The following is a 22,984-nucleotide window of genomic DNA, read 5'->3' as shown; positions in this document are numbered from 1 at the left end:
TAGCTCATGCCCAAGTCCCCGTGCTTGAAACAAATACTGACAAATACACAGGTGTATTTGTCTAGCTCACCTCTGTGTTAGTATTGTTAAAACTGTTATAACTATGTGTTTAGTGTTTAGATGTCAATGCATGGAGCAACTCACATAATTTCACTTATAACATCTTTAGCCTATATTGTAAGATAATATTTGAGTGTTTGCATTGTAAATCTCTTATGGCCATCCACTATCTTAACAGATGAAAGGAAATATGGAGAGGTCAGTCAGTCAATGGTGCTTGACACTAGTGTGGAAGAAGAGCCCAATGCGCGAGTGGCAAACCTTCCCCCAGTGGCTACAGGTCCACTCGCCAGATGGAGGTTGATCTCCAACAGAAGGTGTTATGCCCTGCCCATCAAGGAAGACCCATCGATACCAGACTGACAAGAGTGAAATATTTCCTTTTCATAAAAAAGCCAAGCTGCGGAGACCATCCAGTATGAAATGTGGTTTGATGGGGGCAGAAGTGCTGAATGACTTTTTTGTTTCAGTTTTCACCAAAAAGGGTAGTAGTGATTGGACATCTAACATAGTGAATGCCAGTGAAACTGAGGTAGAATCTGAGGTGAAAATAGGGCAAAAAGAAGTTAAAAATTACTTAGATAAGATAGATGTTTTCAAGTCAGCAAGTCCTGATGAAATACATCCTAGAATAATCAAGCAGCTGACTGAGGAGATATCTGAGCCATTAGCGATTATCTTCAAAAACTCCTGGAATCTCTCCTGTCTTCCATAGGACTGGAAGAGGGCAAATATAATGCTAATCTATAAAAAGGGGAATAAGGACAAACTGGGGAATTACAGACCAGTCAGTTTAATTTTAGTACCCAGAAAGATAATGGGGCAAATAACCAAGCAATCAATTTGCAAACACTTAGAGGACAATAAGGTGACACATAACAGTCAACATGGATTTGTCAAGAACAAATCTGGTCAAACCAACCTAATACCTTTCTTTGACAGGTTAACAAGCCTTGTAGATGGGGGGGAATCAGCAGATGTGTTATATCTTGCAGAACAAATTCCATGTCTGGTATGAAACTGATTCAAAGAAGGCTTCATTGACTTTGCAATAAATCAAACCCAGGTTGATGTTGAGTGGGGTCTGAGACAAGATAATTATTTGTCACTTTCTCTGTGGACCATGAAGCTCATCACCCATCCGCTACCATAAATCCCTTATCCATAATGGGCGACATGAGGGCAGATGACCATGTGGTGGATTAAACAAGTCTTCAGGTAATGGTAGATGTGATATATAATGGAATTTCATCACAAGTTTTGTTACACTTTCCTCTTTGCAAACACTGGGCAGAGCAATATTGCAGAGAACCGATAACCATGGTAGAGGAGTAGATTTAAGTGTGCCTGATATAATACACATGCTGGAATTAAGTTGTATGGTGGGGGACAATGGATTGGAATTTGTCTAGGTTCCTTCCCTCTAAACTCTAGGGTACAGATGTGGGGCCCTGCATGAAAACCTCCTAAGCTTACTTTTACCAGCTTAAGTTAAAACTTCCCCAAGGTACAAACTATTTTACCCTTTGCCCTTGGACTTCTACTGCCACCACCAAACGTTTGACAGGGTTTACTGGGAAAATGTTGTTTGGGAACATCTTTCCCCCCAAAATCCTCACCAAAACCTTGCACCCCCCTGCCTGGGGAAGGCTTGATAAAAATCCTCATCAATTTGCATAGGTGACCACAGACCCAAACCCCTGGATCTTAAGAACAATGAAAAAAACCATTCAATTTCTTACAAGAAGAATTTTAATATAAGAAAAGGTAAAAAGGTGTTTACAGTTCCCTTTATATTTACGACACGCACCCCAAATCACAGCTAGGGTGAAACACCGGCTGGGATTTCTTCTTGGAGCTCTAGGAAAAAACAGAGTTAATAAGACACATGCACCTCTAAATATACTACTAAGTATATAAAGACTAACAATATTTTCCACATCTCAAGGACGATTTTAACCAGTTGATTCTGGGAAACTTTCACAGGAGAGTGCATCAGCCACTTTGTTAGAAGCTCCTGAGATGTGTTGGATGTTGAAATCAAAATCTTGGAGAGCTAAACTCCACCGAATAAGTTTTTTGTTATTTCCCGTGGCAGTATGAAGCCACCGTAGCACAGCATGGTCAGTTTGCAGGTGGAAACATTGTCCCCAAACATATGGGCGTAGCTTTTCCAGAGCGTAGACAGTGGTGTAACATTCTTTTTCACTGACTAACCTGTTGCTTTCCCTCTCAGACAGTTTTTTTCTGAGAAACACTACAGGGTGGAATTCTTGATCCGGTCCTTCCTGCATTAAAACTGCTCCCACACCATGCTCGGATGCATCTGTGGTTACTAGGAACGGTTTGTCAAAGTCTGGGGCCCTTAGTACAGAGTCAGACACGAGTGTCGCTTTAAGTTGATTAAAGGCCTTCTGACACTCTTCGGTCCACTGAATGGTATTTGGCTGTTTCTTTTTGGATAGGTCTGTCAGTGGGGTGGCGATTTGGCTGTATTGCGGTACAAATCGTCTGTAATAACCATCCAAGCCTAAGAAGGATTGAACCTGTTTCTTTGACTTTGAGACAGGCCACTTTTGGTAGCATCCACTTTGGCTTGTAGGGGGTTGATAGTTCCTTGACCCACCTGGTGTCCGAGGTAAGTCACTCTGTTTAGGCCTATTTGACACTTCTTAGCCTTAACAGTTAGTCCTGCCTCCCATATGCGCTCAAAGACTTTTTGTAGATGTTTCAGGTGTTCTGCCCATGGTATACCTTAGGCTTTCGGTTGGAGGTGAGGAATGCTATGAGGTAATTAACAGCTCCCAGGTGCTCCTGGACCATGAATGGCCATTCCCACGATGCTTCCAGTTTATGGGCCTGGAGCACCTTTAAGACCATAACCTGGTCTCCTACTTTGAAGGAACGCTTTCTGGCATGTTTATCATACCAGGCTTTTTGCTCTTTTTGAGCATCCTGTAGGTTTTCTTTAGCAAGAGCTAGAGAGGTTTGGAGGGTGTTTTGTAGGTTGGTTACAAAGTCCAGAATGTTAGTTCCTGGAGAAGCTGTAAATCCCTCCCATTGCTGCTTCACCAACTGTAATGGCTCCTTAACATCACGGCCATATGCAAGTTCAAATGGTGAAAACCCTAAACTGGGATGTGGTACAGCTCTGTAGGCAAAGAGCAACTCCTGCAACACTAGGTCCCAATCATTGGAGTGCTCATTTACGAATTTACCTATCATGACCCCCAAAGTTCCATTAAACTTCTCCACCATGCCATTTGTTTGGTGGTGGTAAGGAGTGACAACCAAGCTTCCCTTGAGCTTACCCCATGAGCTTCCCAAAGGCTATCCATAGTTCCTGCCAGAAAATTAGTTCCTGCACCTGTGAGAATGTTGGAGGGCCAACCTATCCTGGCAAAAATGTCTGCTAGTGCCTGGCACACACTTTTAGCCCTGGTGTTGCTTAGAGATACTGCTTCCGGCCATTGGGTGGCAAAATCCATGAAAGTCAGTATGTACTGCTTTCCTCTGGGTGTCCTTTTTTAGAAAAGGACCCAGAATATCCACAGCTACTCGCTGAAATGGAACTTCAATAATGGGGAGTGGCTGGAGAGGGGCTTTGACCTGGTCTTGGGGTTTTCCCACTTTTTGGTATACCTCACAAGACCAGACATAGGTAGAAACATCCTTGCTCCCATTGGAATGACCTCCCCAAACGGTCTTTGGTCCTGTTCACCCCAGCATGGCCACTAGGATGATTCTGGGCTAAGCTCAAGAGCTTGACCCGGTACTTAGTTGGAACTACCAACTGTCTCTGAGGATGCCAATCTTCCTGGTGTCCATCAGAAAGAGATTCCTTGTATAAGAGTCCTCTTTCTACAACAAACCTGGATTGATTAGAAGAGCTGAGAAGCGGTGGGTTGCTCTATGCCACCGTCCAAGCTCTCTGGAGGCTTTCATCTACTTCCTGTTCAGCCTGGAACTGTTCCCTTGATGCTGGAGACATCAGTTCCTCATTGGATTGTGGACTGAGGCTTGGTCCCAGTGGAAGTGATGTAGGGGATGGGGCTGTTTCCGTTCATTGTGAAACGCTCTTTGCTGGTGCACTATGTTGGGGTTCAGGCTCCGGCTGAGCCTCTGGTGTAGGGTTATCGGCTGCTGCCAGTTCAGGTTTGGTGGGGCCCTCTGGTGTTGGGGTTGCAAATACTGGATTCAGTGCTGGCAATGGGTCTGGTGCTGGTTGTTCCGCCGGTTCCGGTTCTGGGACTGGCTCTGTCTGGGTCTCTGGGACTGGATCCACTACTGCTGTTGCAGACATTGGCCTGGGGTCTGGGTACATCACCTCTGACAGGGTCCTGGTAGAAGTTTCCAGAACAGCGCTAGGAGTGATGGCTGGTTTAGTCTGGCTGCGGGTGACCATTCCCACCCTCTTGGCTGACTTCACATGATTGACCAAGTCTTCCCCCAACAGCATGGGGATGGGATAATCATCATAGACTGCAAAAGTCCACGTTCATGACCAGCCCTTTTACTAGACAGGCAACTGGGCTGTAGGCAAATTGAAAGAGTTGGACTTGAAGGGTTGAATCATCACTTGGATTTCTGGGTTGATTAAATTGGGGTCCATTAAGGAAGCATGGATAGCCGACACCTGTGCTCCGGTGTCCCTCCATGCGGTGACCTTTTTCCTGCCCACACTTACAGTTTCCCTCCGCTCCAAGGGTATCTGGGAGGTATCTGGGCCTGAGGATCTCTGGTGTGATTCTGGTGCAATGAACTGTAATCTGTTGGGATTCTTGGGGCAGTTTGCCTTCACATGCCCCGGCTCGTTACATTTAAAACATCATCCAGCTGACAGGTCACTGGGGTGAGGTGGGTTGCTGGAGAACGGTGTAGCGGGACGATAAGGTGGCTGGAGGATTCCTAGGGCGGTAGGTGGGGCCTTGGGTGGCCCCCGGTAATAGGGTGTGGTCTGAGGTTGTCCTTTCTGGTATCCGCTCCAACTGCGACCAGTTTTTTTCTTCTCTGCCACCTCCACCTATTTGGCTCCAATCTCCCCCACCTCGATTACAGTTTTGGGCTTCCCATCTAGGATGTATCTTTCTATTTCCTCAGGAACACTCTCTAAGAATTGCTCCATTTGCATTAGGAAGTGCAAATCTTCTGGAGATTTAACACTTGCTCCTGATGTTTCACAATGTGGTAGGCATGTCGGGTAAATGACACGTCTGGTTTCCACCTTAGGGCTCTGAACCGCCGACGGGAATGCTCGGGGGTTAGCCCCATTCTGACTCTCGCCTTGGTTTTAAACAGTTCATACTGGTTCATGTGTTCCTTAGGCATTTCAACCGCCACCTCAGCTAAGGGTCCACTGAGCTGTGGCCTCAGCTCTACCATGTATTGGTCTGTAAAGATGCTGTACCCAAGGCAGGCCCTTTCGAAGTTTTCTAAGAAGGGCTCAGTATCATCACCTGCCTTGTAGGTGGGGAACTTTCTGGGATGGGAAGTGGTACCTGGAGAAGGATTGCTAGGGTTTGTTGGTATATTCTGCTGAGTCTTTGCTTTCTCCATCTCCAGTGCATGCTTCCTCTCTTTTTCCTTCTCCTCCAGTTCTTTGGCCCTTGCCTCCATTTCTTTGTCGTTGGCCTCCATTGCTCTCCTGTGGGCAGCCGCTTGGTGTTGTTCTGCCTCTTTTGCTGCCTCCCTGTCTTTGTCCTTTGCCTCCATTTCTCTCTGCATGAGTTCTATTTGTCTTTCATGTTCCTTTTGTTTTTCCTCAGCCTCAAATCTGGCTAATTCCAGCTTTTGTTGAACCGTGGAGTCTGTCATCCTAACCTCTCTGTTTTTAACTAACTTTACACGCAAGAGTTAGACAGAAAACCAAAACAAACAAAAAAAACTTGGCTTGTAAAATTTTGCTGAGCTGAATATGATACCTATATTCTCTCATAGTGATTGTTAACCTACAGAGAAATCCTAATAAAAAAACCCCTAAAACCTTTGGCTTTCCAGCAGCCCAAAGGAAAAAAAAATTCCTTTTAAAATCTGTTCTCTTTGTTCAAAAGATCAAAATCCTAAAAAAAATAAAAGCCCAAAAACTAACATCTTTGTCTCCAGGCAAATAGGCAGAAAACCCCGCTAGTTGCTCTTAGGTAAAAAAAAAAAACTTCAGGTCTGTGAAGACTTATGAATTTCCCTGCAGGAGGTTAACTATCCTGCCTTTAGGTAGAGAAAACTCCAGCTCACAAAAGGCAATTCCCTTTTGTCTCTGCTCTGGCCCCAAAGCAGAGAAAAAAAATCTCTAACTGTTTTCAGTGTAACATGCTTTCCAGCAGCCCAAAGGGAAAAAAAATATTTCCTTTTCAAATCTGTGCTTCTGGTTCAAAAAAATCTCAAAATGATTTCAAGTTGATCCCACCACTCTGCCACCATGTCAAGGTTCCTTCCCCACTCTGAACTCTAGGGTACAGATGTGGGGACCTGCATGAAAACCTCCTAAGCTTACTCTTACCAGTTTAGGTTAAAACTTCCCCAAGGTACAAACTATTTTACCCTTTGCCCTTGGACTTCCACTGCCACCACCAAACGTTTGACTGGGTTTACTGGAAAAACGTTGTTTGGGAACATCTTTCCCCCCAAAATCCTCACCAAAACCTTGCACCCCGCTGCCTGGGGAAGGCTTGAGAAAAATCCTCACCAATTTGCATAGGTGGCCACAGACCCAAACCCTTGGATCTTAAGAACAATGAAAAAAACATTCAATTTCTTACAAGAAGAATTTTAATATAAGAAAAGGTAAAAGAATCACCTCTGTAAAATCAGGATGGTAAATACCTTACAGGGTAATTAGATTCAAAACATAGAGAATCCTTCTAAGCAAAACCTTAAGTTACAAGAAAGACAGAAAGACAAGAATATTCATTCTATTCAGCACAGTTTAATTCCTCAGCTATTTAAAGAAATCATAATCTAACACATATCTAGCTAGATTACTTACTAAGTTCTAAGACTCCATTCCTGTTCTGTCCCTGGCAAAAGCATCACACAGACAGACAGAACCTTTGTTTTTCCCTCCCTCCAGCTTTGAAAGTATCTTGCCTCCTCATTGGTCATTGTGGTCAGGTGCCAGCGAGGTTATCCTAGCTTCTTAACCCTTTACAGGTGAAAGGATTTTTCCTCTGGCCAGGAGGGATTTTAAAGGTGTTTACCCTTCCCTTTATATTTATGACAGCATTCATGACACATCCCTCTTAAGTACCTGGCTGCAGCTTGTCTGTTGTCTGGAGAAACGGATGATCCAACTAGCAGATCAAATTGAAGGATTACCACAAATTTCGGTCAGCCACTCAAACAGATTCCAGATGACGATTTTCAAGTCATAGATCTGACACTTAAGGTCCTCCAGCTGCATGTTGACAGGTTGTTTGCTACCACGTGGGAACTTATTGGTGTTCTGGTCTGAAGTAAATAGCATGAAATTCAATAAGGACAAAGCCAAAGAACTTCAGTTAGGAAGGAACAATCAAGTCCACACACAAAAAAGCAAAAACAGCATTCTGGGATGAATTAGCAGGAGTAATGTAAGCAAGACATGAGAAATAATTCTTCTGCACTACTCCATGATGATAAAGCCTCAATTGGAGTCTTGTGTCCAGGTTTGGGTACCAGATTTCAGGAAAGATATGGATATTGGAGAAAGTCCAGAGGAGAGCAACAAAAATGATTAAAGATTCAGAAACCACAATCAATAATTAAGGCTGTGAGTCTGCCATGGAGGTCATGGAAGTCACGGAGCTCTGGGACTTCTGCAGCCAGCAGGTGCAACTGACCCAAGCTGCAGCATCCTGTCCCCGTCTGCCCCCGCAACAGCACCGATGATTCCCAGCCACCAGCAGTAGCGGCGACAGTCCCAGGCCGCCCCATGCCAGCAGCATTGGTGGCGGTCCTGGGCCAGTGCCATGCTACTCCCCCAGCACCAGCAGGTGTCCCGGAGGCCCCCTTCCAGAGAAGCAGCTGCGCCCTCGAAGCCCCCCAGAACACCAACAATTTATTCAGGGGTCTATAGTACAAGTCATGGACAGGTCACCATGAATCACGGTCATGGAGCATTGAATTTTTGTTTATTGCCTATGACCTGTCCATGACTTTTACTAAAAATGCCCATGACTAATTCTTAGCCTTACCTATGAGGAATGCTTGAAAACATCGGGTTTGTTTAGTCTGGAGAAGAGAAAACTGAAAGGGGACATAACGGTTTTCAAGTACATAAAAGTTTGTTACAAGGAGAAGGGAGAAAAATTGTTCTCCTTAACCTCCTGAGAATAGGACAAGAAGCAATGCGCTTAAATGGCAGCAAGGGAAGTTTAGGTTGGACATTAGGAAAAACTTCTTAACTATCAGGTTAGTTAAGCACTGGAACAAACTGTGTAGAGAGGTTGTGAAGTCAGTGGAGGTTTTTAAGGACAGGTTAGACAAACACCTGTCAGGAATGGTCTAGTTATTACTTAGTCCTGTCTTGAGAGTAGGGCATTGGAGTAGATGACCTTCCAGTCATACACTCGAGGTCCCTCGCACTCTTACACTTCTATGATTCTATGACTAAAGAGGACAAAAGACTTTGTTGTTTTATTCTCCTTCCTCCCCATGAAGATGACTCTTGGAAGTGATTCCTTCCATCAGCTGAGGTGGGAGGGTGGGAATAAAAATCCTTCATAAGAAGGAACTTTATTGCTATACTGCTTAGACTCTGGGGATGAGGTTTCTAGGAATTAGTAAGAGATCCCCATCTTATTAGCCTGGGTTAGCCCTGAAGGACATATAGAGTTTTCATATTAAAGAAGCTTCTATTACTTTTCAAAACGTAAGACTGTACTCATTTGTGTATGTACGATTACCTCTTTAACCTTGTAAATCACTCTCTTTTCCTTTTTCTATTTAATAAATCTTTGGATAGTTTATTATAAAACTGGTTACAAGTTTTGTCTTTGGTGTGAGATCTAAGGTGCAACTGACCTGGAGTAAGTGACTGGTCTTTTGGGACTGGAAGTAACCTGCATATTGCTGGGATTCTTGATGTAAGGGACCATCTATCACAAACGTGTACCTGCCTGAGTGGCAAAATAGCTTGGAGTACCCAAAGGGCCTGTCTGTGATTCTGTGTTAATAAGGCTGTTGTAGCACCTGACGGGTTTACACTTGATGATTGGTTGGTGAAATCTAAGTATAGAACTCACAGTCAATTTGGTGTCTGTGCCCCGCTTCCTGACAGTCTGCCCTGAGGTTGGGACTCATGCTCTTGAGACTTTGCAGACAGTGTGACAGTCAGCAACACAGAGGTATATAAGACCCTGTCCTGTCTATCTTCCCTTAATAAGCAGCACAGAAAAAATAAAAAAGGCCAGTCCAGTCTTCCTGGAGTTCCTCACAGGCTCCCTAGCCCTGTCTCTCCTAAGGCAACGTCTACACTACGGACCTTACAGCAGCAGTTGTGCCACTGTAAGGTCTCCCGTGTAGCTGCTCTATGCCAGCAGGAGAGAGCTCTCCCACCAGCATAATTAAACCACCCCCACTGAGTCTGGTGTGTTGATGGTTTGGGTCAGGACTAGTGAATTAATGAGGAGATCATCCATGCTTCTTTGAAGGCCTCTGTGCATTCCGACTTGTGAGATTCAGCTCCTCGGGCATCAAGCTGCGGAGTTGCCTGGAAAAGCCATGTCCGCTGTGGGGTGAATGAGCATGTTTGCATGAGGATGAAGTAATTATCTTAGCTTATATAAGGGAGGGCACCTCCTGACTTGCCTCAGGGCTTGTCTGCATTGTGACTCCGTGCGTGGAAAGCCAGGGTGTGAACGTACAGTGCCCTAGGAAAGAGTTTAGTTCTCTAGCAAGAGACATTCCAAATGTCAAATTGATTATTCTATGTGTGTGTGCAGAAACAGAGCCCAAGAGCCATTTTAGGGAAGCACTACTCACAGGGCCTGAGTAGCTTAAACACATATATTATGGCCATTGCACTGGAGAAACACTCAGGTGCTAAAAGTTCAAATTCGCCCTTGGACAGAAATGGAGGAGGTGGGGAAGTAGGAAATAGCTTGAATCTTTATCTGTCAAAGATTTTGGTTTTTTTTTAAATGTTGATGAAATGTAATCTGGGTACAGCAGAAAATTCCAAATGTGCTCAAACTATTTTGAAAGAAAAAAATTACAACTGCAAATGCTTGTTGGTGTGAAGGAGTAGGAGGAATAGGGAGAGGGAGAAAGGGGAAGGATTATGGGGTGGCAGATAAATGTTGATGGGTGGTAGGGGAGTGTAAAAGGGTTGGGAGCTCAGGTCAGGGGAAGGGATTAGACTGGGAGTGAGACGGGAGAGGTGGAATGGGACACTGGGAGGTGTGACATGTCAAGGAAAGTGGGAAGGGTTAGGAGAGTGGCACATCTGTCAGCCCCACATCCTTCTCTCCCATATATGCTGGGATGGGATCTGGAGGGGCCCAACCCTTCTGAGGGTGTCTGAGACCCTCTCTCTGCCCACCTATAAGCACAGGCAATGGGGCATTAAGAAATAGTCATTTTCCTCTCTCTATATATGTGTCTCCATCAGGTTGTCGGATTGTGATCTCACAGCTACTCATTGTGGGGATCTCTCCTCTGCTCTTAGGGTATGTCTATACTACGAAATTAGGTTGAATTTATAGAAGTTGATTTTTTAGTAAGCGATTTTATACAGTCGATTGTGTGTGTCCCCACTTTAAACTGTTAAGACCGTTAAGCCGGTGGAGTGCGTCCACATTACCGAGGCTAGCGTCGACTTCCGGAGCATTGCCCTGTGGGTAGCTATCCCACAGTTCCTGCAGTCTCCGCTGCCCATTGGAATTCTGGGTTGAGATCCCAATGCCTGATGGGGCAAAAAACTTTGTTGCGGGTGGTTCTGGGTAAATGTTGTCAGGCCCCCCCCGAAAGCAACGGCAGACAATCGTTTCACACCTTTTTTTCTGGGTTACACATGCAGATGTCATACCATGGCAAGCATGGAGCCCACTCAGATCACCGTCACCGTACATCTCCTGGGTGCTGGCAGATGTGGGACTGCATTGCTACACAGCAGCAGCTGATTGCCTTGTGGCAGCAGATATTGCAGTACGACTAGTAGCCATGCTCATCGTCTCCTGGGTGTTCTTGGCCAGCCTCGGTGAGGTCGTTCGGGGCACCTGGGAAGACATGGGTGCTCCTGGCAGATCTCGGTAAGGTGTGTCAGGGGTGCCTGCACATAAATGGGAGTGACTCAGGTCATTCTCTTCTTTAAGTTTTTTATCTAATGGAGATCCAGTCCTGCCTGGAATATTGGCAGAGGGATAGCTCAGTGGTTTGAGTATTGGCCTGCTAAACCCAGGGTTGTGAGTTCAATCCTTGAGGGGGCCATTCTGCCTCAGGCTGCTCTCCCAGCCAGTAGCACTGTCTGCTGCTAGCCTACCCCTTGCTCCTCCCTTCATGAAAGCAATGGCTGACAATTGTTTTGTGCCTTTTTCCGTGCGGGCGCCATATTGCAGTCACCCGCCACTGCCACTCTGCTCTCCTGCTCACACCATACCACGGCAAGCATGGAGCCCGCTCAGATCACCGCCGTAGTTGTGACCACTCTAAACACCATGCACATTATCCAGCAGTATATGCAGAACCAGAACCTGCAAAAGCAGGTGAGTAGGCAACAGCAGCGTGGTGAGGAGAGGACATGGACACAGACTTCTCTCAAAGCACGGGCCCTGGCAATTTGGCCATCCTGGTGGCAATGGGGCAGGCTCATGCCGTGGAACGCCAATTCTGAGCCCGGGAAACAAGTACAGACTGGTGGGACCGCGTAGTGTTGCAGGTCTGGGACGATTCCCAATGGCTACAAAACTTTCATATGCATAGGGGCCACTTTCATGGAACTTTGTGACTTGCTTTCCCCTGCCCTGAAGCGCCAGAATATCAAGATGAGAGCAGCCCTCACAGTTCACAAGTGAGTGGCGATAGCCCTATGGAAGCTTGCAACGCCAGACAGCTACCGGTCTCTCAGGAATCAATTTGGAGTGGGCAAATCTATTGTGGGGGCTGCTGTGATGCAAGCAGCCAACGCAATCACTGAGCTGCTGCTATCAAGGGTAGTGACTCTGGGAAATGTGCAGGTCATAGTGGATGGCTTTGCTGCGATGGGATTCCCTAACTGTGGTGGGGCGACAGACAGAACGCATATCCCTATCTTGGGACTGGACCACCAAGACAGCCAGTACATAAACCACAAGGGGTACTTTTCAGTGGTGCTACAAGCACTGGTGGATCACAAGGGACGTTTCACCAACATCAATGTGGGATGGCCGGGAAAGGTATATGACGCTTGCATCTTTACAAACTCTGGTCTGTGGGATCGGCTGCAGCAAGGGACTTACTTTCCAGACCAGAAAATAACCGTTGCGGATGTTGAAATGCCTATAGTTATCCTTGGGGACCCAGCCTACCCCTTAATGCCATGGCTTATGAAGCCATACACAGGCAGCCTGGACAGTAGTCAGGAGCTGTTCAACTATAGGCTGAGCAAGTGCAGAATGGTGGTAGAATGTACATTTGGATGTTTAAAAGCGCGCTGGCGCAGTTTACTGACTTGGTTAGACCTCAGCGAAACCAATATTCTCATTGTTATTACTGCTTGCTGAGTGCTCCACAATATCTGTGAGAGTAAGGAGGAGACATTTATGGCAGGGTGGGAGGTTGAGGTAAATTGCCTGGCCACTGATTACTTGCAGCCAGACACCAGGGCGGTTGGAAGAGCACAGCAAGGCATGCTTCACATCAGAGAAGCTTTGAAAACCAGTTTCATGACTGGCCAGGCTATGGTGTGAAAGTTCTGTTTGCTTCTTGATGAAAACCTGCCCCCTTGGTTCACTCTCCTTCCCTGTAAGCCAACCGCCTTCCCCTACCCCCTTTGATCACCACTTGCAGAGGCAATAAAGTCACTGTCGTTTCAAATTCATGCATTCTTTATTAATTCATCACACAAATGGGGGGAGAACTGTCAAGGTAGCCCGTGAGGGGTGGGGGAGGAGGGAAGCATCGGGTGGGGTGGTGGAGGGGGGAGGAGAGAAGGACAAGGCCACACTGCACTCTAAAACTTATTGAATGCCAGCTTTCTGTTGCTTGGGCAGTCCTCTGGGGTGGAGTGGTTGGGTGCCCGGAGGTCCCCCCACTGCATTCTTGGGTGTCTGGGTGAGGAGGCTATGGAACTAGGGGAAGAGGGCAGTTGGTTACACGGGCTGCAGTGGCAGTCTGTGCTCCTGCTGCCTTTCCTGCAGCTCCACCAGATGTCGGAGCATATCACTTTGACCCTCCAGTAGCCTCAGCACTGCATCCTGCCTCCTCTCATCATGCTGGCACCACCTCTTCTCTTGCTCATCCCTCCTGTTCTCTCTCTCACATCCCTCCTGTCCTCTCACTTGTCCCTCCTGTCCTCATGTTCATTTTGTGCTTTCCTGGACTCTGACATTGTCTCCCTTCATGCATTGTGCTGGGCTCCTTCAGCGTAGGAGGACTGCATGAGTTCAGAGAACATTTCATCGTGAGTACGTTTTTTTTTCGGCTTCTAATTTTTAATAGCCTCTGGGACGGAGATGATACGTGGAGCGATGAAACATTTGCAGCTGCAGGAGGGAAAAAAGGGAGATTAGTCTTTAAAAAGAGACATTTTAGAGAACAATGGGTAGACTCTTTCACGGTGAACCAAGCTGTTAACATTACATAGCATGTGTGCTTTCTTTACAAGGTAGCATTTTGCCTCTTATATCGAGGGCCTGCCGGTATGGTGTGAGAGATTACACACGCAGGGCCAGCGGACAACAGAATTCGGCTTGCAGGCAGACATGGTAAGCCACAGTCTTTTGGATTCTTTAACCTTCCTAACATGTGGGAATGGTTTCAAATAGCAGCGCCCTCATTTCACATACCAAGCACCCAATGGGTTGGCCATTTAAAAGGAGGGGCTGCGGTTTTCGGGTTAACATGCAGCACAAACCCAACTAACTACCACCCAACCCACACACACACACAATTCTCTGGGATGATGGCTTCACCCTTCCCCCCACTATGTGGCTAACAGCGGGGATGATTTCTGTTCAGCCACAGGCAAACAGCCCAGCAGGAACGGCCACCTCTGAATGTCCCCTTAAGAAAATTCCCCTATTTCAACCAGGTGACCATGAATGATATCACTCTCCTGAGGATAACACAGAGAGATAAAGAACAGATATTGCTTGAATGCCAGCAAACACTGGGACCATACGCTGCCATGCTTTGTTATGCAATGATTCCAGTCTATATGCTGCTGGCCTGCCGTGGTAAAGTGTCCCACCATGGAGGACGGAATAAGGCTGCTCTCCCCAGAAACCTTTTGCAAAGGCTTTGGGAGTACATCCAGGAGAGCTTCATTGAGATGTCCCTGGAGGATTTCTGCTCCATCCCCATTCACGTTAACAGACTTTTTCAGTAGCTGTACTGGCCGCGAATACATCCCAAGTCTTCAGGGCAAATTAATCTTTAAACATGCTTGCTTTTAAACCATGTATTATATTTATAAAGGTACACTCACCCTTCTCCGCCTTCTAGGTCCGGGAGCCCACCTTCAGTGCGTTGGGAGGGTACTAGATCCAGGGTGAAAAACAATTCCTGGCTGTCAGGGAAAACGGTTTCTCCGCTTGCTTGCTGTGCTTCATCCTCCTCCTCATCCTCATCTTCCTCGTCCCCAAAATCTGCATCCCTGTTGCGTGATGATCCATTGATGGAGTCACAGCACAGGGGTGGGGTAGTGGTGGCTGCACCATCTAGAATGGCATGCAGCTCATCATAGAAGTGGCATGTCTGGGGCTCTGACCCGGAGCAGCCATTTGCCTCTCTGGTTCTTTGGTAGGCTTGCCTGAGCTCCTTAAGTTTCACACGGCACTGCTGTGGGTCCTTTTTATAGCCTCTGTCCTTCATGCCCTTGGAGATTTTTTAAAAATATTTTGGCATTTAGTCTTTTTGAATGGAGTTCTGATAGCACAGATTTGTCTCCCCATACAGCGATCAGATCCAGTACCTCCCGTTCGCTCCATGCTGGAGCTCTTTAGCGATTCTGAGACTGCATGGTCACCTGTGCTGATCAGCTCACCATGCTGAGCAAACAGGAAATGAAATTCAAAAATTTGCGGGGCTTTTCCTGTCTACCTGGCCAGTGCATCTGAGTTGAGAGTGCTGTCCAGAGCGGTCACAATGGAGCACTCTGGGATAGCTACCGGAGGCCAATACTGTCGAATTGCGTCCACACTACCGCAAATTGGACCCAGCAAGGTCGATTTCAGTGCTCATCCACTCATCGGGGAGGAGTACAGAAATCTGTTTTAAGAGCCCTTAAAGTCGGAAAAAATGGCTTCTTAATGTGGACAGGTGCAGGGCTAAACCGATCTAACGTTGCTAAATCCGACCTAAACTCGTAGTGTAGACCAGGGCTTAGAATCAGCCAAACTCTGACCGAGCTGTACCTGGGAGAAAACAAACTGGAAGATTCTGGAGTGCAGCTGTTGTGTGAGCGACTGAAACATCCAGACTGAAAACTGCAGAAACTAGGGTAAGTAACAGCTGGTTTCCTTTAGTCTGTGCCTGTTAACATTGTACTATTGTGATTTCTGCTCTCTCCTTGGATTCACTGCTGTGAATGCACCCACAATCTTTGAAAAGCACCTACACCTGTCAGGGGTGGTCTAAATAATAGTCCTGCCTTGAGGGCAGGGGACTGGACTAGCTGACCCATTGAGGTCTCTTCCAGTCCTGTGATTCGATATCTGATCCAGGATCAGGAGAGTGGAAAGGTGACTGAGAGCCAGTTTCTTCATCTACAAGTCTAGTCAGTTGTGTTGAGGGTGAACTGGGTGCAGCTGAGGACATAGTCAAGTGGCTTTTAGCAAACCCTAAATGGAGCATATTTTGATGTTAGAAACCCAATAACAACACTCCCCCTCCCCCAGCCTGGAGCGACCACTCCAGCTTTCCCAAAAGGGCTGGAAAGAGAAGAAAATTAAACACTTATCTGTTCTCCCACACTAGCTGTAAACAACGCGTAGGAATAAATAACATCAGTATTCATGTGTTACCACAAAGGGGCTGGGATTCCTCCTGCTTATCACTCATCATTTCATGCCACACCTGCAGTGTCACCCCAGCTACCGATAACGCAGCTCAGCCAGCAGGTGTGTCACTGAGAGCCGGCTGTGGGCTGGCCCCGGTGCTCTTCCGGCCCATCCTTCTCATGGCAGATAATTAAGGGCTGGTCTGTGGCCCCACTGGCCACAGCTCAGTCCTGTCATCTCTGATCTCCTCGGGTCCCTCTGCATTGTCCTCCTGTGTCACACAGCTTTAGCAATTGCCTCTTGTCCTCTGCTTGCAGGCTGTTCCTCATGTGTCCTGCTGCTTCTCCCAGTCCCTGCCAGCCACAGCCTGCTTCTCTGATCAGCTCTCACCTTCCCACCTGCCTCCTTGCCCTGGCTCTCAGGATGCTGCTACCTGGCCTTCTCCCCTTGCTGCCTGCAGCCTGCTGCTCACCCTCACACACACACTGGCCAGCTCTATCTCTGATCCGCTCTGTGCCCAGGATGTCACTTCTCTTCCTTGTCATTCTGATTAACACAGCACCCCCTACTCGGGCGAAGCTGATCTGGGTCCCTCCCTCTCCCAGGTTAACCTGGGGCCCAGCCATAGAATCATAGAATCTCAGGGTTGGAAGAAACCTCAGGAGGTCATCTAGTCCAACCCCCTGCTCAAAGCAGGACCAACCCCAAAGTAATCCTTTCCTTTCACCCCATTCTAGGTTCTGGAGTGCCCAGAACAGAACCAGCAGTTTGTTATAGGATATTGTTAGGACTCCCCAAATGATTAGAAATGGCCCTTCAGTATACTTTTCCCTTCAACTGTGCTGGTCATTCCTTTGTGAAATACACACTATACTCCTGGGGAAGTTCTGCACCAAAAACTTAAAAATTCTGCAAAATTCTGCATATCCTATCTGTCAAAATAACACCATATAATCATGCCAGTTACAATTATTTTGGTAATTTATTTCAAAATATCTGTCAGCAAGTATGTCTGTAACAAACAGACCCCCCCCCCCGCACCTCCCTCCAAAAAACAGTTCTGGCAATTTTTTTCACAAATAGATTCCTTACCAGGCATATTAATACAGAACTTCGTGTAATTCATTTAAATGACAATACAGACCTGTATTTACTGCAATGGTCAGAAGCAGTGCAAAGGCTTGGGAGAGCCAGGGGTAATGGAGGAGCTGAGGGAGAGGGAAGGAACCTGGGAGTGAACCTGGCAGGTGCTGGGTGTGGATGGGAGGTTTTTCTTTGGGGGTGGTGGTTGGGAGAATTGTTTGGGTGTTGGGAAGCCTCCCCCGTGTAGACCCTGGCTGACCCCAAGCCTTTCCCATTCAGTCAGGCACATCTGCCCCTGTCCCCGTACCCTTCATCCCCATAGGTCTCTGCAGCCCCCCTCCACTGTCTCCAGACTCAGCGCTGTCACCCCACTAGATCAGGGACCTGTGGTGCCAATGGGATCTATCTGTGCATGTCCAGAGTGAAGAATCTCCTTTTAGACACCACTGACAGCAGTGTTTGGGGCTAAAATATGTATGGTTTCCTCTTTGAATCTCTGGCTTCTGCAGGTTGGGGGATTGCGATTTTACAGCTGCTGGTTGCAGGGAGCTCGCCTCTGCTCTCAGCACCGACTGGACCCTGAGAAAGCTGAACCTGCAGGAGCAAAACATGGGACATTTTGGCATGAAGCTGCTTTGTGAGGGACTGAAACATCCCACCTGCAAACTGCAGAAATTGTGTAAGTTACAGCTGGATTCCTTTTAATTATATTGTGAGGAAGCTGTTTTCATTGGAATCACAGAGTTACTGTCCATGCCCCCAACCCATGAACCAGCTCTCATTCTTCTCCCACTGCTGGGCTGATAGGTTTCATGTTACAAGTTGGATAATGTAGTGCAGTAGTTCTGGAACCAGGGATCCGGGGCCCCCTAGGGGGCCTTGAGCAGGTTTCAGGAGGGCCTCCAAGCAGAGCCAGCATTAGACTTGCTGAGGCCCCGGGCAGAAAGCCAAACCCCACTGCATGGGGCTGAAGCCCAGGTCCCTGAGCCCCACCACCTGGCGCAGAAGCCTGAGCAATGTAGCTTCGTGGGGGCCCTGTGGCCTGGGGCCCCAGGCTATTGCCCTGCTTGCTACGCCCGAACGCCAGCCCTGGCTTTTATATGCAGAAAACCAGTTATTGTGGCACAGGTGGGCTGTGGAGTTTTTTATAGCATGTTGGGGGGGCTCAGAAAGAAAAAGGTTGAGAACCTCTGATGTAGGGGCTTTTAATGCCCTCTGAAGGCAGCATACTTTTAGATCAGCACCTCATGTTATTTTATTCAGTAAACAAGAATGAGAGCACAAGTTTAGGATCCTTCCACAATTTAATTAAAAGGACCCTTCTTCATTCACATAATTTACCACCCTTGCCATAGGTAATCCTGGGACAAAGACTACAGACACATAGAGAAAAAGAAAGGAAGAGTGAAAGGGCGCAAAGAAGAGCATTAGGTTAAGTACCATTCATGATCCACACAACCACCCAGCCAAGTTTTTTAAATCTGTAGCTTGAAGTGAAGGTGGTAAAATCACTAGGCCATAAGCCTGAGAGAGAAAAGGAAAACCGTTGAAAAAAATCATAGAGACTGAGAAGAACAAAAGAGAAAAGAAGACTAGGGAAGATGAAAGTCAGATGGGAGAAAATGGAAGCGAGTTCTGTGGAGCTTTGGGATTGCAAATGTGTTTAATAAGTGCCCAGTTCAATACACAGTCCTAGATATCCCCCAGACAGAGCTTTGGTTCTGGGATGTTATTGTTGCTGGCACAAAATGCCCGAGGCAGGCAACAGCTGGATTCGTTGCCTGGTGTGCGTCGCCCAATAATCACAACGGGGTGGAGAAGTAGAAAAGTTTATTTGAAGCTTCAAGCGGTACAGGGAGACAACAATCTCAAATCCTGCACACCAGTGCAAGCAGTTACACATATTTTATACATTCATTCTTTAGCATACTTATCCAATAGCAAGCTGCCCTGAGTATCCATATAGCCAATCCGGTATACCAGCCAGTTCCCCTTCTTCCTCTTATCTATTCCCCCATATATGGAGTTGTTTGTTCAGCATTATCTAACATTCCTGTCCTGCTTGACCTAATCTTGCTCCACCCAATCTGCGCCTGCAATGCACTGTTGCAAACTTCTCATCGTGACTGCTGTGAGTGTCTCTGGGCAGAAAAGGGAAGGGGAGGCCATCTGGGCCTAGAGTGAGAGGGCTTCATCGACACTCATGGTCTTCCATCCCCTTGAGTTACCTAGTGGCCATGCCCGGTGTCCCAAACAACTCCCTCCTTTGAGAATACTCAACAGCCTTTTCTCTGAGTTTTCTCACTTGGGCTCTTATCTTTTTATAAGGGGACTTTGCATAAGCACTTTGTGGTAGCCCTGAAGGGAATGCATTACCATGTTTTTTACAAGGGCTCTGACAGATGATATTGCACAACATAACATCATCAGTATGATTAAGACAGGAAGAAAACTTTTCAATGACAGACTAAATAAACCACCAAGCCAAAATGACAAACCCCAGCCTGAAAAAGGTTTGCAACCAATCACTCTCGGGGGCAGCGTAGGCAGCCTGTGCTCCGGCTCGGGCATGGGCCTCAGCCTGTACTACCTTATCATAAATCTCATAACTGCTGTCATTTACATATACACAACATCGGGACCCGACAAGGGCACAAACACCCCCTTGGGATGCCAAAAGGTAGTCCAAGGCCAGCCTGTTTTGGAGGGAATACGTTCTGAGCTGCTGTACTTCCTTATTTAATGTTACTACTGCTGACCCTAGGTCACAAATCGAGTCCTCTAATTCTAAGGCTACTTTTTCAAGCACCATTTGAAGCCTTACAATATAGCGGCCTATGCATGCTAGGGCTGGCCCAGTAATCAGTGGCACAATTTTCAGTATGGAGCACCCTGTAAGCTTTTCAGTTGTCGGGATTCTTAGCCGCATCCAAGGCCGCATTGAGTCGCCGCAGGGTCTCTTCTCCTGACTCAACAGAGGTATCTCGGGTATTCCTAATCTTTCCTTTGGGCAGTGTGGTGGTTATTGAAAGATGAGGAACTCCATAAGTTATATAACAGCCACCTGTCCAATTGGCTGCCAATACCTTGTAAGCCTTTTGGCCACATACAAAATAGTGACCCTGGCCCAGTAAGGACTGTTTCTTAGACGGATTCCTGGGATATTTAAGGCCGCTTTTCCAAACAATTCATATGCCCCCAGGGGGGCTTCCCATCCATCCGAGTGGGTACTGGGGGGGTATTCCTAATTGTGCCGTTCAAATTGCATTCACCATAAGGACCGCTGCAAACCCACCATTGGCCTGCTATAGTGGAAATATTAACCGAATGGCAATTTATATTTCCTGACCCTCCTTTTGTGGAAGGATCATTTGTAAGAGTTTTCCCAAAAGGGGAGGAACCATTATATCCACACTGTTGACCTCCCCTTTCGTTTTTTATCCAATATCCATCGGCCCACTGTGTAATAACACAGGAGCTCCTTCCCACAGGATGCCTATAGTGATTAGATTGGTTTCGGATAAAACAAAACACTCCCTCAGTGAGCACTGCAACTGAATACTCCTGATCCTGGTAGGTAGCTTGCTGCAAAGAGATCTTATCCCAGAACGGTGAGTCGGTTCGATTTCTACTTTCCTGCTCTTTGGTGGTGGCTAATTCTGCTAGGGTTAAGGGCAGCATTACAAGGGGCACTCCTGTTCTGGGGGAAAGTGGAGTTGGAGCACACACGCAGCAATCAGTTTGGTTTGTTAAAGTAGCAACATGGTGCACAAGTAAAACAAAGGAATTATGTTCCTGATATGCACAGTTTAGAAATAACAGCATAGAAAATGACAGGGTTACCCGATTAATTATTACCGGGGTGCAGAACACTGACAGCCAGCAGGACACCTCCCATCAAACATGGCAATCAGCCAAACCCTGAGCACATGGGCAAGATTCACCAGACAGATACCCAGGAAAGAATTTTCTATAGTAAATCAGATCCCATCCATCTAATATCCCATCTCAGGGGATTTGGCCTATTTACCCTGAATATTTAAAGATCAATTACTTACCAAAATCCCATTATCCCATCATACCATCTCCTCCATAAACTTATCGAGTAGAATCTTAAAACCAGATAGATCTTTTGCCCCCACTGCTTCCCTTGGAAGGTTATTCCAAAACTTCACTCCTCTGATGGTTAAAAACCTTCGTCTGATTTCAAGTCTAAACTTCCTGGTGGCCAGTTTATATCCGTTTGTTCTTGTGTCCACATTGGTGCTGAGCTGAAATAATTCCTCTCCCTCTCCTATATTTATCCCTCTGATATATTTATAGAGAGCAATCATATCTCCCCTCAACCTTCTTTTAGTTAGGCTAAACAAGCCAAGCTCCTTAAGTCTCCTTTCATAAGACAAGTTTTCCATTCCTCGGATCATCCTAGTAGCCCTTCTCTGTACCTGCTCCAGTTTGAATTCATCCTTTTTAAACATGGGAGACCAGAACTGCACACAGTATTCTAGGTGAGGTCTCACCAGTGCCTTGTATAACAGTACTAAAACCTCCTTATCCCTACTGGAAATGCCTCTCCTGATGCATCCCAAAACCGCATTAGCTTTTTTCACAGCCATATCACATTGGCAGCTCATAGTCATCCTATGATCAACCAATACTCCAAGGTCCTTCTCCTCTTCCGTTACTTCTAATTGATGCGTCCCCAACTTATAACTAAAATTCTTGTTATTAATCCCTAAATGCATAACCTTACACTTCTCACTATTAAATTTCATCCTATTACTATTACTCCAGTTTACAAGGTCATCCAGATCCTCCTGTATAATATCCCGATCCTTCTCTGAATTGGCAATACCTCCCAGCTTTGTATCATCTGCAAACTTTATTAGCACACTCCCACTTTTTGTGCCAAGGTCAGTAACAAAAAGATTAAATAAGATTGGTCTCAAAACCGATCCCTGGGGAACTCCACTGGTAACCTCCCTCCAACCTGACAGTTCGCCTTTCAGTAGGACCCGTTGCAGTCTCCCCTTTAACCAATTCCTTATCCACCTTCTGATGTTCATATTAATCCCCATCTTCTCCAATTTAACTAATAATTCCCCATGTGGCACGGTATCAAATGCCTTACTGAAATCTAGGTAAATTAGATCCACTGCATTTCCTTTATCTAAAAAATCTGTTACTTTTTCAAAAAAGGAGATTAGATTGGTTTGGCACGATCTACCTTTTGTAAAACCATGTTGTATTTTGTCCCATTTACCATTGACTTCAATGTCCTTAACTAATTTCTCCTTCAAAATTTTTTCCAGGACCTTGCATACTACAGATGTCAAACTAACTGGCCTGTAGTTAACCGGATCACTTTTTTTTCCTTTCTTAAAAATAGGAACTATATTAGCAATTCTCCAATCATTCGGTACTATTCCTGAGTTTACAGATTCATTAAAAATTCTTGCTAATGGGCTTGCAATTTCAGGTGCAAATTCCTTTAATATTCTTGGATGAAGATTATCTGGGCCCCCCGATTTAGTCCCATTAAGCTGTTTCAGTTTCGCTTCTACCTCTGATATGGTAATATCTACCTCTATATCCTCCTTCCCATTTGTCATGCTACCATTATCCCCAAGATCCTCTTTAGCCTTATTAAAGACTGAGGCAAAGTATTTGTTTAGATATTGGGCCATGCCTAGATTATCTTTAACCTCCGCTCCATCCTCAGTGTTAAG

General features: G+C 46.3%; 1 protein-coding gene and 1 pseudogene across 2 annotated transcripts in view; one reads left to right on the top strand and one right to left on the bottom strand.

Moving 5' to 3' along the window:
* Positions 1–17,864, top strand: part of LOC119856962 — a 180,975-nt pseudogene extending 163,111 nt beyond the window's left edge.
* Positions 1–22,984, bottom strand: part of LOC119857533 (NACHT, LRR and PYD domains-containing protein 3-like) — a 296,613-nt gene that overhangs the window by 88,170 nt on the left and 185,459 nt on the right. The gene's annotated exons all lie outside the window — the stretch shown is intronic.

The sequence above is a fragment of the Dermochelys coriacea genome, chromosome 6, assembly GCF_009764565.3.
Source record: "Dermochelys coriacea isolate rDerCor1 chromosome 6, rDerCor1.pri.v4, whole genome shotgun sequence".
In the NCBI taxonomy this organism is placed as follows: Eukaryota; Metazoa; Chordata; order Testudines; family Dermochelyidae; genus Dermochelys; species Dermochelys coriacea.
Note: the sequence above shows the minus strand (reverse complement) of the source record. Positions and strands in the feature narration are given on the sequence as shown.